Source organism: Quercus suber, unplaced genomic scaffold (assembly GCF_002906115.3).
Source record: "Quercus suber isolate HL8 unplaced genomic scaffold, Cork oak 2.0 scaffold_182, whole genome shotgun sequence".
NCBI lineage: Eukaryota > Viridiplantae > Streptophyta > Magnoliopsida > Fagales > Fagaceae > Quercus > Quercus suber.
This window is the reverse complement of record NW_027069640.1, coordinates 1,112,436-1,130,732: the sequence shown is the minus strand read 5'-3', so window position 1 is coordinate 1,130,732 and position 18,297 is coordinate 1,112,436.

The following is an 18,297-nucleotide window of genomic DNA, read 5'->3' as shown; positions in this document are numbered from 1 at the left end:
TAATTATGCGTACCTTGGCTTATGAGGGTATTGGGGCTTTTATAGTGGCTTGAGATTGACATCCCTTCCTTGATGCGGAAGTCTTTTCCTTATAGGACTCTTCTTGTGGAGTCCAAAACGTGATGAACAAGTCTCCTCCTTACGCGGAAGATTTATACCAGATTTCCGAAGTCCTACTAGCGCAAGGACTCTATTTGGGCTCTTACGAGAATGGGCCAAAATATCCCTCCTTAGGGGCTCAGCAGGCCCATGGACAACTAGCCACCATTATTCAGCCCGTCCATGTCCGACCCCTTCACGTCAGGTCCGTCCACATAGGGCCCGTGCAAATGATGGATCCGTCTATTCGGGCTTAAGAGATTTTTCCCCTTTCAACTGCCCCCTCACCGATGGGTCCGTCAGCACATATAAACGGACCCATGGGGTGACGGATTTAAAACTCGGTAGCCTGTCTGTAAACTTTCATCCGTACAATGCTGAGTCAGGAGCTGGCGCATTAATGTGTTGTGCCAAATGTCAATCTGCTAGTGGCTGTTGTTTTGGAACGAGGCGTCGCTTCGTCTTCCGTGCACTCCCAGTATAAATATTAGGCCTCCGCCTCTCATTTCTCCACTTGCTGCTGGAAGAGACTTGTCAGAGCGAGTCCGTCACGTCTGTCAGAGCACAACCCGTTCACTCAAGCATCCGTCACTCGTCGTATCCTACTACAAGCTCCTGGTGAGTTTTTATATCCGTCCTTCCTTTTTTCTTTTATTTGCACTTTAAAGAGTCCGTCGTTATCTCCACCCGTCAGAGTCTTAGGTTCTTTAATTATATGTAGGAAATGTCTAGTGCGTCAAGTAACCAGTCGGTCGTTCCCGACGGGGCGGATTACGAGGGATATATCCGTCAGGTCCCAAAGACCATGACGTCTCGAGCGAGAGTAGTCCGTCGTCATCTTCCTCGTCCTCAACATATGAGGGCCTGGAGATGATTGAAGCCCAGGAGTTCCAGATGACGAAGAACAAATAGTGGGGTCCGTCGTAGGGGTTGATGGACTTAGGGAGTTCATCTTGCCCCCAGAGTGGACGGTCCATGCTTTTACGTCGACCATCAAGGAGGGTCACTTCAACACAATAAGGGACCGCTACCAAATTCCTGACCATATCCCACTCCGTCTACCTACAAGTCGGAGAAGTGTTATTACGAAGGAGTGGACGAAGTGGGGCGTGTACGAGTCGGTGTTAAAGGCTGGGTTGCGGTTCCCATTGAGTTCACTACATCGCGAACTCTTAAGTTACCTAGGCATATCCGTCAGCCAGGTGTCCCCCAATGCCTGGAGGGTCTTTATTGCCATGGAGGTCCTGTACGGAGCCATGACGGACGGAGCGAGGAGGCTCACAATAAGAGAGTTCCTTCATTGCTACCGTCCAGATGAAATAGATAAGTCAAGGCATGTATAGCTTCGTCCCTAGGAGTCCCGTTCTGAAAGTCATCTACGAGACCCCGGACTCAAACAAGACTGGAAGAGTCTATCTTCATGGAAAGAGAGCCCTTCTGCACATGACGAATTGGGATCCAAATGCTTGAGTAAGCTTCTGAAAGAATCATGGAACCTGCCCTCAAACTATCAAACCAGCTCATCGCCACCAGCCCCAAACTAGATGGAATACTTTGCACATCAAAGGCTCATTCTTGGAATGTACAGCCATCCTTTGGTTAAAGTGACTAACATGCTCCACAGGGTTTGTTCTTCCATTGTACATGGTGAATGTGGGTTGGAAAAATCGTTGAGGGAGTCTCCCTCTTTCAATCCAGCGTGAAAGGTGACCTTGCAATCTGGTTCAATGCATACTATAGCATCGTTTCCCAGGCTATTCGAGGGAGACTTTCTATCTCTACGCTCATGATGATAGTCTTCATCATACGAGAAAGTCTTGTTAGGGGGTTCTTGATCTGCATTTATAGCTAACATCCTTTCACCATCAGAAGAGAAGTTAGGATTGGGTAAGGCTCGCCTTCCTCGTTCATGGCGTAAGCTTCTCCTTAGGTGATCAATCTCCTTCTGCATGTTCCTGGCATTCTCCTCCTGAGAGACATGGCTTTTACCCATAGCTGGCTTCTACTAGTATGGGTAGTATGTACACTTTCTCTCAATCTCTTTGCGTTCAAGATCATAGAAGTGATCTTGACGTTGAGACCCCATAGACTCTGCTTGATGTGGACCTAAACCTACCATTGTTGAAAGTTGGAGTCACTGAAAACACCAATATTTCCTACAGACAATGCCAATTGTAAGGACAAAATTTGAGCTTATAGCCCACTACATGGATGGACCTAAGTCCAAAAAGTCAAAAACAATAAATTTATAGAGAATGGATTGGAAAACTGGCTTTTGTTGATCAAACAAAACATTGGAATAGATTCAGGTGATAAGAAAATGAAAGAAATGGGTTGTATTGAAGAAAAATAGTCCTCGGTTAGGTCTGAAGTGCACTGTTCTGTATATTATTCTCAAATTGGGTTACAAGTATGATTGTTGAATGCTACAGTCTTTCTTTCTCTAATTTCTGACCCCCCTTTCCATGAAGGGTATTTCCTCTTATAGTCCTTCCAAGAATCTTAATCATACACTTGTTGATTACCTGAGTCACCATTAAGTGCTTGTCCTATCAGACACCCTCTCTGGTTGTTATGCCTTGAGGCAGCGAACTTTGCACTGTTCAAGGGTCTTCTCCATATTATTCAGCTGAAGTTAGTTGCAGATTATTAAATGTGGTGATGGCAGCTTTCTTCCAAAATATCTTAGGACTTCTCTCGATCTAATGTTTCTGCAATGTCTATTCATACCGACAAAACTTCTTGAGAGTTCTCTTGCATTAGTAAGCTATTTCTTCTGACCTCGGCTTTAGCCGGCCGAGGGACATTTATCCTCAGCTAATATCCCGTTGAACCTTTGTGGCCAAAACTAACTCTTTTATTTGCTAAATGGTCTCCTCTGACGAGATTCTTCCTCCTCGGACTAATCCTTATCCTCAGCTTAGGCCATAGGCCCAATGTACAAATATATAATGAACTTTGGGCTTAATATCCCTACAACTTTCACTTCAAGAAATTAATATTTTGTACATTTGAGCTTCAAGAGATATTATATTTTCTCCACAATAGGTTCTATGCCATTATGCACATCTCGATTCTTGCACTTATTTGCCTAATCATGGTACAATATTTGCATAGGGTCTTGCTCAAAAGCAGTTAGGTGCGACTATAATACACCTAGGTAGGGAAGCCACATTAGTCACCCCCTTAACCATTTTTTATTTACCCAAAAAAAAAAATAACATTGAGAGCTTGAAAGTTTCACCTAGTAAATTAGTGCAGCCACGTTCTTCTATAATTGACCCCTCCCCACCCCAAGGGCGAGCTTACCCTAGGGTAGGGGGGCTATATATATATATATATATAATTTTCAATAATTTATTATAATTAATCAAATTTTTAGAGAGTAGCACAACATTCAATTAACAAGAAACTGTTTCTTCTTAAAAAAAAAAGAAAAAAAAAAAAAAAAAAAAAAAAAAAAAAAAAAAAAAAAAAAAAAAAAAACAAAACAAACAAAACAACAAACAAACAAAACAAAACAAGATAATGTTTATTAGCTTTTGCAACTTCTCAATATAATAAGACCTGATTGTTCCTTCTAATAAGTGCAATCAAGCATCAATTAACATTATCCTTTATTAAATTCATAATAAGATCTATCACTTTTGTGAATAAAAGAGTATCACATTGTTCTGTTATGAAAGAATCTAATGACTTTCACTTCAAGAATTAATATTTTGTACATTGGGCTTCAAGAGATATTAATATTTTCTCCACAATAGGTTCTATGACATTATGCACATCTCTATTTCGTGCACTTATTTGCCTAAACATGGTACAATATTGCATGGGGGTCCTGCTCAAAAGTAGTTAGCATGCTACTATAATTACATCTAGGTAGGGAAGCCACATTAGTTATCATCTAACCATTTTTTATTTACCCAAAAAAAAAAAAAAAAACTACATAGAGAGCTTGAAAGTTTCACCTAGTAAAATTAGTGCAGCCACATTCTTCTATAATTGAAACCCCCCCCCCCCCCCCCCAAAAAAAAAGGGGCAACCTTACCTTAGGGTTAGGGGGTTGGCCATATATATATATATATAAAATTTTAATTTTTTTTTAACCCTTACCCTAAATTTGTTTAACCTAGCTGATACAAGTTTGAATATGATCATCTTAATGCTACTTTCACAATATTTTTACAATAATTTCACATATAAAAGTAAGTGGCAAGTTTAATTAGTTTTTATTTGTACTACAACTAACTCACTTTTTTCTACCTTAACACTTGTCACCTAAGTTATATGTTAAAAAAAAAAAAAAAAAACTTTTTTTCGGGCATTTGCTTACATTCCATGGATAACAGAATAAAGTTGTTTTTTCCTACACTTTTCTTCTTCATAAAAAAAAAAAAAAAAGTACACCACCATTACAACTAACAGATCTTTATCTATGTCTGTGATTATTTCCTCGTTCTCTCTATCTTCTTTTTCCCTTCTATGTTTTTTTAGTTTTTCTCTCATTTTGATCAAGTAGTTGATAAATGCTCTATAAATTTCAAATCCAAAAGTCTTTTAATGCTTGCACAAATTCCAAAAAACTGACCACATGTGTGGTTAGAAAGTCATGCACTTTAAAGTAAAAAACTGATATTAGTTACTTTTTTTTTCTTGGTTTCACATTTACCATTACTCTAACTGCAAGAGACTAATCACGTATATAATTAGTTATTTAATTATATTATTTATGTATTCAATTGATGTTGTCTTACTGATATTTATATTGAATTATATTTAGAATGATATTTTAAATTATTGTATAATGTGATTCTCAAAATATTATATATATTTTGTATAATGTATATAACATGGAAGTTGTAAATTATTTTATCTTCCTCCCTCCTTTTTGTTGAGACAACTTCTAATTGACTTATGGAATGTCGAACAACTTCATTTAATTTGAATGATTAGGCAGTGAGAAGCTAAGACTAATCTTTTGTCTATCATCTCACTTAAATGTGTAGATATCCTAGCTTAATTGCAAAGCAATACAAACAAAAAAGTTAGAATTCGGAGATGATATCGACGTCATTTGCTTTGGAATATATAATTTAGTTCTGATTGCTACTTCGTTTTTTTTTTGGGAAGGCTTTTATCTGCTTAACTACTGTCTACTGGCTTGTTCTGTATTTGTAGGCAACTTACATAAGCAAATTATGCCACGTGTCCTTGAACAGGACACAATGAACATATAATGATGTAGAATATATGAACAGCACGTACTTTTCTTGAGAAAAAAATGTCAACATTCAGTGCGCAAGACATCCAAGAAATAGAAAATGCTAATAGAGATCATTGATGATAAGAGCATTCCCATCCAGAAATGTTATCTTATTCTATTATCATTTCAAAAAATTATTTTATCAATTATATAATACCATTTTATAATATATTCAGCATCTTAACTTTATTTTACCTACAATATATTAAAATAAATAATTACAGAATAAAAGTATATAAAAAAAAAAATCTCTCTCTCTCTTCTCTCTTCTTTCTTCATCTCTATCCTCTGTCTCTCTGTTCCTTCTCTTTCTCATCCACCCACCACCAACCCAAACCCAGAACAACCACCAACAATACATGCCTGTTGAAACTTGAAAAAAACCTTGATTTTTTTTTTTTCTCTCCAATGCCAATCAGCCATACTCACAAAAAAAGAAAGAGTAGAGATAAAATTTAGCCACCATCCATATCAAACCTATACCCAATTTAGCCATACCCACTAGCCAGCAACCTAGCCACCACCCACACGCCGAACCCACGAATCACGCCAAAAAAATTTGTCATCATCACAATAAAATCTCATCAATAAACCCTACACAAAAAATCAGCAATAAACCCCCCCCCCAAAAAAAAAAAAAAAACAACACAACCATAAAAATTCAAAGATTAAAAAAAAAAAAAACCCAACCACCACAAATTTAGCCACCCATGGCCTTTGCATGCTCAAAAAAAATCCAAACATTTTGTGAATCTCAAAGATTTGGCCATGAAGGCGTGGTGCTTGAAGCTCTAGCCATGGAGCTTCGACTCAATGAGTTGGCGAGATCAGAAGAGAGAGGGGAGAGTTGTTTGGTTCAGAGGAGGATCACCATGATGAAGTTGAGAAAACTAACCCAATGACCCATGGGGTGAAAAGAATGCTTGGAAGGGTATGGGAGAAAAAAAAGAGAGGCTTGACCGCTTGGTGAGATGTGCTATGGAGAGAGAGAGAGAGAGGGGAAGAGAGGGGATGAGAGACTATGTAGAGATGAGCTGATATTTTCAATAAAAATATTATTAAATTTTTACAATCTTGCTACAATACCATCCTAGAAATAGGATGGTACTCAAGCAATATTGTAAAATTTTACAATTGGCATAATTTGGCAGTCTGGTTGGAGCATCGTTCTAAGGTTTGATGGTAAAATATATCAACATATAGGATATACAAGGCCGGCTGCAAATGCCTAATGATCTATTCTGTGAAAATTAGTGATATCATATGAAACGGCACTAAGAAAAAAACTCATTGCCTTCAGTTAAGACCAGTCACTTTTAGGCAAATATCTTAGTTAGTCTCTAAAATCTTTATTTTGCCGTTTTAGTAATTTTTATTCTGTATAACTTTTAAACTAAAATTTAGAATAATGTCTCTTATATTTTAATTTTTAAGACGTCTCCTGAGACAACATATTTGATTTCGCAATTATATCAATTTTTTCATTTTTGGTATTTTTTCCTGTTTTGCCACCAAATTGTACTTTAATGCAATTAGGGTTTTAGATATTTCCTAGCTCTTTTGCTTAGTGTTTTCTATGCATCTCCAAGTAGCCTTTGATGTCTATTTAAATGCATTGTAACCTACAAGACAACTAAGTTTTTCAATCAACAAAACTTAATTAAGAGTTTTCTCCAATATTATTCTAGTGGATTCTAGTCTTATCATTGTGGATTCAGAGAACCCTTATAGAATCAATGTTATCTTAAAAAACAAACGTGTTTGTTTCTTGTGGAAATTATATATGTACAAGATACAAATAATAAATGCAATAAGATGCAATCAATAGAACAAAAGAAACTGTCAATATCAGATAATTACGGTGACAGAATCAAAATCTTTGTTTCATTTTACAAAATACAACCCTTCGTTTTTTTTTTTGGTGCTAAAATTACAAACTTTTCAATCAATGTTACTGTATGCTTAAGCAATGGTGCATAACATTCTGATAAATACCCATTTCAACTTAGGAATTATATGGAGGGACGAGCTGAGAGAGAATCAAGCCCACCATGGATTTTCACCGGTCTGAAATCTGTTTCGACCCATGGTACAAACACAACTTTTCCATTATCAGGATCCACATCTGCATGGGGCCAATGCCAAGACTGTCCAACAAGTACCCAAAAAAAAAAAAAAAAAAAAGAAGTCAATGAATATGCCAGGAAAGTTATACATCCGCATGCTTCATATGTTTCAGATGTTCAAGGAACTAGAATTTTTGGTAATCAAGGAATTCAGATAGCTAAATTCTCAAAAATTTAAATCACATTAAACATTGATACCATTTCACATAGAGGTCATTCAAATAAGTAAGTCATTTATTAATGGTCTTTTACATGCGATGTCACCTAGAACTAGAATAAATTGAATAACCAAGAAAATTAACCCCATTCGCCTACCTCTGGCTCCAACCGCTTGCCCTTGGCTCCAGCGCCACCAATGATGACAAGAAAGGTGAGTGTAAACTAGGACTGTTCACATGTCGATCCGAGTTGGGTTTGAGCTCTACCTGGACTCAACCTGATTCTGGCAAGTGGCAGAATGGAAGTTCTGCTGCCAACCGATAACTTCAATAGGCCAGATCGAGTCCGTTGTTCCATAGTTCGAATTAGTTTCGATCGAAATCGACAGAGGCGACAACAATCTCTATTTTGACGGAAAACAACAAAGATTTGGTGAGATATTGTCAGATTCGATGGAAATCTCGTCAAATCTAGCAAGATCTCTTGATAGATTGACTGAAACACGCCAGATCCAGTGGAAAATTCAGCAGGTCTTGTGAGATCTCGCCAGATTTGGATGAGATTTTATTGCAGTTTGGTTGGGTTTTAGATTTGTCAGATCCCTTGGATAGCCCTAGTGTAAACATAAAATTTCAAATTTGGAAATCAAACAATTGAAAATATTTCACATATGTAAATTTTATTGATAAATGAGTGGGTATAATTCTCTATTTATATTATATTACAATATAATAATCATCTTATTCAATCTTGGAAAAGTCAAGAGTGGTGCTGATGTAGTCTTGATTCAAATACAAAATGTCCTCCACTTTGTTGGAAGATGGATTGAAAGATATTTGTAACAGAATTGTGATGAATATCTAGTAGCATGTTTGTTAGAGACTTCTCGTTCTTCATGTATTTTTTTAATGTCATTTGTGTGTTCTTTGTCTTTGAAGATTTGTGGCAAAAGTTTTTCAGGGCTTTAAAGCTTGAATCTGATGAAGCTTCAATAGATTAGAGTCCTTAGAGTTTTGGGGACCTTAGAGCTTGATACCAGTAGAACTCTAAGACTTTGAAGGAATGTTCATATTATTTGAAATCTTGATGTAGAACTTCTTCAGGGTTTTAGGAGTAATGAGAGCCTTTATTTATAGGAGTCTTAAGGATGTTTAATAACGAAAGATTGGTTTTGATTGGTGACACATGTCATAATTTAAATGGAGGAACTTTCAGTCCTACTCTCTAAGGGACACATGACGTCATTTGATTAGCCAAAATGTCTTAATTTTAAATAACACATGGCATTATTTGATTTAACTACAAGTCTTTGTTTTGAATTAAATTATTAGCATGCGTCGATGTGTGATTAGCTCTTAAATATTCTTTGTAATTTTTATTCAACAACACTTGGAAAAAATCTGCCGCTCTCTGAATAATAACAGTAGGATTGGGATCCATTAAGTAGCATGTGTACAAACTTGATAGTATGATGTGTGAAAGTTCACAATGTGTGTAAAACACCTTTGAACGTTTAGACCCAAAATTACAAATTATCAATTCAAGCTTATAATCAAACAGTTAATGTGTGGAACATGAACATAAGCCAATGACAGAATTGATAAACAATCTAAACCAATTTAAAATCACATCCACAACAGATAATAAATGGTAAAGATTAAGAGAAGAGAGATGCAAACACAAAGACAACACGCAATGTGTTATCGAAGATGAAATCGAAGCCCTCGATGTAAAACCTCTCCGCCGCCCTCCAAGCGGTCAATAATCCACTAGAAAATGTAGTTGGGATACATGAACAACAATAAACCCTCTAAGCCTAATCTACCCAAGTACCTAAGCCCTCCAACCTTCTTGCTCCAACGAGGTTGCACCGAACCTTTTTCTTCTCTAACTTACCGGATTCCGCTATAGCCCATAGCATTAACCAATAACCATTGGTTCCTTCCCAAACTGCTTCCCTTAACACCAAAAGACCTTCTCACAGACGTGGGTGTGGTGAGACAAGGATTTGGTGAATAACCTCTCAAGGATGTATCAATGGAGAGGAAGAGAGTAGAGAAATTTGAAGAGTCTCTTAGGTAAAGATTGGGGATGAGGCAACCTTATTTTTCTCTAGGGTTTCTCTCGCAAAATTCTCTCTGGAAGTTCTCTTGATTTCATGGGTATAAGGGTCTATATATAGTGGTGTGTGTTTGGAATACAAAGAGTCAGTTTTTGCCAAACAGGGTAACTTGGCAGTTTGGCCTCGCGGCTTGTCCAAATCGCGAGTTCAAGTCGCGAGGTAATGGCCTGGCTAGCCTAGGACTTTTGTCCTGTAGTGCGACAGCTGGCGCGACCCTTCAGCTCCCCTGTGTGCTTCTCATGTGCTTGTAGTTGGCGGCTTGCTAGTCGTGAGTCCTAGCCGCGAAACTCTGCTTCTTTACACAAACTTGAGCTTTTCTTCACACTCTCTTCACACACTACCCTTACATGAATCCCACCTAAATACAGGGTTACTAAATGCTAAATTACAAGCAAATTGGCACGGAATAGAGTCAACAAGATGATTGATAAATTTCAACCTTACAATCTCCCCCTTTGGCTATTCCATGACAAAATCCTAAAACAAACTCTAGACTTAACGCGTGAGTTGGAAATAGTTGGAAAACTCACTCACACCTAACTCTAGAATCTATGAAACCTTTGAACCATAAGAACAAGAACTCCTAAAACACAACAACACAATAAGTTCATTGTATGCAGAAAACTTGTAATGCATATGAAGCAAGCACAATACGATCAAGCATAATGGAATAAAGCAATAAATCATGGCAAGACCAAAACAAGTAATCACTATAACTCACTATAACCAAGTGATCACAATGCCCATTCACACTTGGAATGAACATCAGGATATTCAAGTTGACAAACACAAGGTAAATCACTTGAATGGCCAACACTCAACCAATGCATAGTACTAAGAGTATGTGCATCTAGGAAAAATCCTACAAAGGCACAAGAGTGACAGTACTTAAAAAGAAATGCAGAACATTAAGTTAGAAATACTGATTTAACAAAGTACACAGACTGCATAAAGCATGGTACAAACCACAAAGGCCTACAAGTGTGCAAAAAACAACCCTAAAAGCTTACAAAAGCAACATGGGTACAAAACATAAACAAAAACCTTAAAAACCTACAAAGGTAGCAAGTACAAACAATAAAGTACTTCCCTTATTATATCACTCCTCTTATCATGAATCATAGGAGCTGTGATGAACTTGGAACATATATACCTGTAACTTGAAACACTTGCACAAAACATATTAGACCCTCAAGGTAAATCAAGTAATAAACGGACAAGTATAATGTAACAAGTAAATTGCAATCAAGTAAACAAGATGTGAAACATGTGAGCAACTTGACCAAACAATGTCTTCTTCTCCTTGGTATATGCATCTCCCCTATTGAATATCTCTCCCCCTACAAGTGTGCACGAGAAATAGAACTTCTTCCCTTAAGAATGTGCACACGGGTCATATAGGAATGACAAAAACTCTCCGGTATACTCTCTAGAGTATACTCTCCCCTTTTTTGTTAGGAATAGACAAAGGATCAAGGAGAAACGAAGGCAAGAGATGAAAGTATGAACAATGATAATGATGTATGAGGGGTGCAATGATGCATGAGGAAATGAAGCTTAAACCTAAGACAAAACAGAATGCTACAAAGCATAAGGTAAACATGACATGCTAGGATGAAGAAACAATGTATGAACCAATGCATGACAAGGGTAGCAAGGTGTGTGCAAGAGATGGCAAAGTGCAATGCATGACCAATGCATGGAAAATGCACATGTGGGGCAAGGTGTGTTAAATACACAACCAATGAACCAAAGAATGTTCCTAATGAGGAAACATGAGAAACCCCAAAGTTTGATACTCATCGGAGTCCAAACAAGTGAGAAAATGCCTAAGAGACATTTTATCAAACACCTAGCATGCACACTATGAATAACAATATGAAACAATGCATGAACATCATGAAATTCACCCTTAGTACATGCTGTTTTTGCCACAAGGGGCCAACAACCAAAGCAAATCAACAAAAGAAACCAATCCCATTCAAAAATTTGACAAAAATAAAGTTTTCCCAACCCCTATGATGAAAATCCCAACCAAGAGCACAAAACTCACCAAAACATAGTCTAAGGATCAAAATTAATGAAAATAGTTCATAATTACCTTAGAGATGTTAATGGAATGAAAAACCATTCAAATTGATTGGATTTTGATATAGAAATATTGAAAGAGAGGTTTAAAAGAGGATGGGAGAGGTTTAAAACAGTTTTCCCACGAAAAACACTTAAAAAAGCTGTTTCTGGGTGTTTCGCGACTGGGTGAGTCGCGAGATGAGTCACGAAAATGATTTTCATGAAATTTTCTAAATCTTTTTCACGACTTGAGTGCGCACCCCGAGTAAGTCGCGAGTAAGTCGCGAATCTCTCTGCCAGAGATCCAAAAAATGTGAGGAAAATGCATTTTTTCAATTTTGCGACTCGCGAGTGAGTCGTGAAAAACTTTGATACCTGTTTTTCAACACCAAAACATGTTTAAACAATGTAAGCACTAAACAAGAATACAAAGAGTGATAAAAATCACTTCAAAAAACATATAAAATAATCAAAAATCTTTTTGGATTGATCCATATATAGTTGAGCGCACACACATCACATTTAAAGAAGTACAATCGAACAAATGAATAAGGCATTCATTGAACATTAGGCATGTGTGTTGTGTGTGTGTATCAAATGTGGAATAGTCTATAGTCTAGAGTGAAGTTTCAATGATCAATTCAATCAAGTCATACACAACTAGTACTAAGTCAAGTGGTCTATCTCAATTATAGAAATGAATATATATGACCTCCCACAAGAAAATGATTACATAAAATCTTTTTGAAACTTTTCATTTGGCTTCTTTACAAATTATAACATTTGATCATTTTTGATATTTACATCTCTTTTAGAGATCGATGTCTAAAATTTTTGATATTTCAATTTGATGAACAAGCCTTTGGCTTTTTGGGCATTATACATTTTCATAAAAGTCGTTTTCCCTTTTTCCTAGTCAAATACTAGTATGTGTAACAGCTTTTGCAGCTCATTATCTCTTTTTATTTTGAGATTTACATTTGTTGAGCTTTTTAAGCAATAAAAATAAAAGAGTGGGAAGATATATAGACACAAGTCTACGCATGTATAAAAACCAATATGACTATTGACTAATCATTCATGACAAGCTTGAAAATCGATTTACAACAATCACACAAAGATGTCAAGATTTTTCCCACAAAGATATAAGTGCATAAAAAACAAGCTAAACTCGTAAATGCATAAAGGTACAAGGCAAAACTCACATGTGATATGTACTCAAACATATACGATCAAACTTTTTGAATTTTTCACTTTTTATATGGTTTTGGATTTTTATTCACATAAAACAAAGACATATAAGTAAGATCAAAACAAAAACAATGCATATGAATAAATGTAAGATGCACAAAATGCATGAAGATATAACATGAAATGCATGAAGGGTCCCATAAAGATCGAAAAAAATTAGATCAATGACCAAAAGAGCAAAAACTCAACCATAGGAACCCTTCCTCATCCAAACAAAATGATTGTTTGGAATGAGTGTCTCATGAGAAGTGAGACAAGGGTTGGAAGAATGAGAACCAGAGATGCACATAGTCAAGGAGTTAAGAGCATTAAACACTTTCTTTAACAACATGCTATTTTCACTCAAATCTGGTTTACTCTTTTTAGCACAACTTCCAAGAAGCTCAAGTTTCTCTTTTATTTTGATTCTTTTAAAAGTATGAAATTTAGATCATTGAGGTCTTAGATGACCAAAGGCACCACAATGGTGACAAACAATGTGTTTAGGTCCACTAGGCTTTTTGGGAAGGGATCTAGCAATATGGTTTTGTTCTCTCTTTAACTTATAACATTGAGGTCTTATATGACCAATCAAACCACAATGGTGGCAAGTTGGAAGAAACTTAGATCCATCCAAAGCCTTAAGTTGAGACCTAAATGGAGGCTTTGACTTAACAGTCTTTCTCTCCACCTTTTGATTTTTTTTATGTGGAGGAATGTACACCGATTTGTCCTTTGGGGTAAAACACACAATAGGCACAAAATCAGGTATCACAGCATGATTGCAACAAATAATTTCATCCCTTTTAACAATAGGTTCAACAATCAAACACTTCGCATGCATCTTAAGAGATTCATTTTCACATTTTAGCTCATCAACAAGTTTGTTAGACAAACCAAGTTTAGCATCCAAATCCATATTCAAACATTCAAATTCTTTCAGCTTTTCAACAGAATTTTCAGCAAGTTTCTTATATTTTTTAACCAATTTGTTAGATTCATTGAGCTTAGCAATCAAATCATCATTTTTGCAAAATAACTTGTTCAAATCCTTATTAAACTTCTTAGCCTTTTTCTTCAAGAGTTTGATGTTACGAATATCAATATCAACCAAAGATTCATGTAACATAATATCACAATTATGAGGATAATCACTCATGGAGGCATTTTCACAAACACGTGACATACTACATTTATCATCAACCAAATCATACAAAGAGGCATAGAATGCAACATACATGAAAAAAAAAAAAAAAAGAGGGGTTAAGGATCACACTTAGGTATTTAAACCACAATAAGTGTACCCGCTCTGATACCAATTGAAAGTTCATAATGTGTGTAAAATATCTTTGAACGTTTAGACCCTAAATTACAAATTATCAATTCAAGCTTAGAATTAAACAGTTAATGTGCGGAACATGAACATAAGCCAATGACAGAATTGATAAACAATCTAAACAATTTAAAATCACACCCACAGCAGATAATAAACGGTAAATATTAAGGGAAGAGAGATGCAAATACAAAGACAACATGCGATGTGTTATCGAAGAGAAAACCGAAGCCCTCTACGTAAAACCTCTCCGCCGCCCTCCAAGCAATCAATAATCCACTAGAAAATGTAGTTGGGATACATGACCAGCAATAGATCCTCTAAGCCTAATCTATCCAAGTACCTAAGCCCTCCAAACTTCTTGCTCCAACGAGGTTGCGCCGAACCTTTTTCTTCTCTAGCTTACTGGATTCCGCTATAGCCCATAGCATCAACCAATAACCATTGGTTCCTTCCCAAACTGCTTCCCTTAACACCAAAAGACCTTCTCACAGACGTGGATGTGGTGAGACAAAGATTTGGTCAATAACCTCTTAAGGATGTATCAATAAAGAGGAAGAGAGTAGAGGAATTTGAAGAGTCTCTTAGGTAAAGATTGGGGATGAGGCAATATTGTTTTTCTCTAGGGTTTCTCTCACAAAATTCTCTCTGGAAGCTCTCTTGATTTTGTGGGTATAAGGGTCTATATATAGTGGTATGTGTTTGGAATACAAAGAGTCAGTTTTTGCCAAACAGGATAACTTGGCGGCTTGGCCTCACGGCTTGTCCAAGTCACGAGTTCAATTCGTGAGGTAACGGCCTGGCCAGCCTAGGACTTTCGTCCTGTAGTGCGAGAGCTGGCGTGACCCTTCAACTCCCCTGTATGCTTCTCATGTGCCTGCAGTTGGCGGCTTGCCAGTAGCGAGTTAGCCGCGAGTCCTAGTCGCGAAACTCTACTTCTTTGCACAAACTTGAGCTTTTCTTCACATTCTCTTCACACACTACCCTTACATGAATCCCACCTAAATACAGAGTTACTAAGTGCTAAATTACAAACAAATTGGTACAGAATAAAGTCAACAAGATGGTTGATAAATTTTAACCTTACAATGTGGCTATTTGTGATTGGTAAAAAAATTTCCTTTCTATAGTGAGATAAATAAATACTTTGATGAAATGGAATCTGGAGCAAAGAAGAAGAAAGGAAAGGAAAAGATTTCTTATCAAAGATGATATGCCAAGAGGTGTAAAGACGATTGGAAGAAGATCAAGGCAATAATAACCTTTAGAATAAAAGTGGCACAATCAAGGAATACACGTTGATTCAATGATCAAACATAGTCTTTGAATAGGGACATAGTAAAGAGTAATAAGAACAGCCAAAGGCTTTAATGGAGAAATAATTGGGGGGAGATCACAAAGTGAATTTTTTACTAGAGGAAATGTGAATAAGTGTCTATTTGGCTGGTAAATGAAAAAGTAGGAGAATAGAAAAGTGGGGGATATAAAATGATAGGCCAAAAACGTATTGACCCCTTGTGATGGATTAACCAATTAATTAGCCAAGTAAATTAATTAAGTTCAATTACATACAATGAACGTGGTAGCATAAACAAATCACCAATTAAACTAAATATACAGCAGAAAATAAATTGAAATGGTGATTGGTTTACGAATGGGGAAAACCTACACGACAAAAACCCCACCGGGTAATTTTAAGGTCACCACTTCTGAGAATCTACTATTATCAAACAAGCGGTTACAAGTAAAAGAATCCTAGTACCTTATACTAACTTACAGTTGAACCTTTACCCCAATACCTAATTGGACTTGTTTTATAGTGACAATCTCTCCTTTTCAATGCACGGCTCCTAGTACGTGACTAACCAATTGCGCAGATCCTAGTACGCGACTTCAATCACCAACTAGAGAAGGTTGTTGGCTGCAAAATTCTTTAGTTCATCACACGATGAAGATCACGAAACTCCTTGGTCACAAAACCCTATGGTGTACAAACATAGCAGCTTCTTGAAGAACTAGGGCAAACTAGGTTTCCGATTACACTCTTCTTTACTCTTGTGGAATTATGCTCTTGTGCAACTTTGCAACCTTTTACCGCCCTTAAAATAATCCTTCTATATGTTTAGGGTTATGAGAAAAGAAAACCTAAACACATACTCACGAATTGGATGAAAAACAGTCCTGAAAAATTGAGTTTCATAAACCTTGATAGATACCTATCTGTCGAGCTGCTGTCGAGCCACGGGATTCAGTCAGCTCTAAGTCTCGATAGATGTTAACTGTCGAGTTTTAATGAACAACACTTTCACACTTGATTCTTAAACAGACTTGCATGGCTTTAACACTTGAATTTGAAACCTTGTTTTTTGAAGTATTAAACACATCCTAGATCTACCCAAATACAAGTAAAGTGCGTTTTGTCAAAGAATTAGCCAATTACATAAAATGTTGACATATATTCGTAACATTGAATCACATATGTCCTAAAATAAAATATTTTAATTTTCTCTCATATGTGTTTAGTTGGGGGAATGGAAAAGTAGAAGGGTTTAAAATTCTTTTATTTAGATGAAAAAAAAAAAAAATGAGAGGATAAAAAATTATGTTTATATAAATTTACTTTTATGCCCCTGTTACATAAAAAAAATTATCTTTTACAAAAAGAAAAATAGAAACTAACATGAAGTAGGGGAGAGGTGAAAATTAGTAATTTCCCATCTTAAGCTCATTTTCTCCCCCATTTGGGGAGAATACTTTCTTCACAAAATCACTACCATTTTCTCTCCTATTCTCCCTCCCTCAAAAGACACATTCCAACCCTTTTTTTTTTAATTTTTTTTTAATTTTTTTATCTTATTTTCTCTTTTTTCCACAAATCACTCCATTTTTGTCCCCAACCAAACACATCCTAAAGGTGGCAACGAGTAAAACATTCATAAGAAAAAAAGAAGTGAAGAAAGCATAGTACCAAAATTGAAAAGGAATTAAAGCTCTTGTTTGACCCCTTAAACATTGGAATTTGGAGATCTTTATGAAATACAAATTTGTAGCCCTTCAAACTATCTTTCTCATCTGACTTCAATCACCTCAACCAGGTATCTAAGCCAAAGGTTATGTCAAAATCAATAAGTTTGTGTAGTCTAAAATCCTAAAGCAAATTGTATTTGTATTTTTAATTTTTATGCAAATTTCCTTTAGTTCCTTATTTCATTTGGCTCAAATCAAATCAGGATAAACTTTTTAACTTCATTACGGTCCTATCAAAATTTAGTTTGTTAGTCCTTTTCATTACACAAATCTACTCATACCTTTCTTGATAAATCTTGCTAAATTAATTTCATCCTCTGTCAAAAGACATATTCATGCATTAAAACTCATTTCAATCACAAAATTAATTACTAAACATTATTCCGAAAGCAAAAATAAAATGCAGAAATGAACACAAAATAAGCATGATAATGCATTCAAATAATAAGAATGAGTGGTTAATAAGAATGAGCAATTCATGTGTGCGTGGTGCAAATTAGGTATTGAAGTCTCGTATTGGATACTAATAATAAGAATGAGTGGTTAATAACTTAATGTAACATAGCTGATACCAAACCCACATGCTTAAACTTTCCTCTAGTTTGATTCAAGTTCTTGTTGTTTATAAACAAGTTTCCTCTAGTTTAATTCAAGTGCTTAGTTGTTCATCGTATAGACTGCTTAGGCATTGAATTATTCTACTGGCTTTGATACTTGCCATAATGCAGCACACCACCTTTAATCACATTGAACAAGAGAAAATTAATATCATTCTAAACAGCTTATCCTTCTGTTACTTACCCTCTCGACTAGTCAGTGGTTTAGTCATACATAAACTGGATCACAGATGGGTGGAATGTATTACACA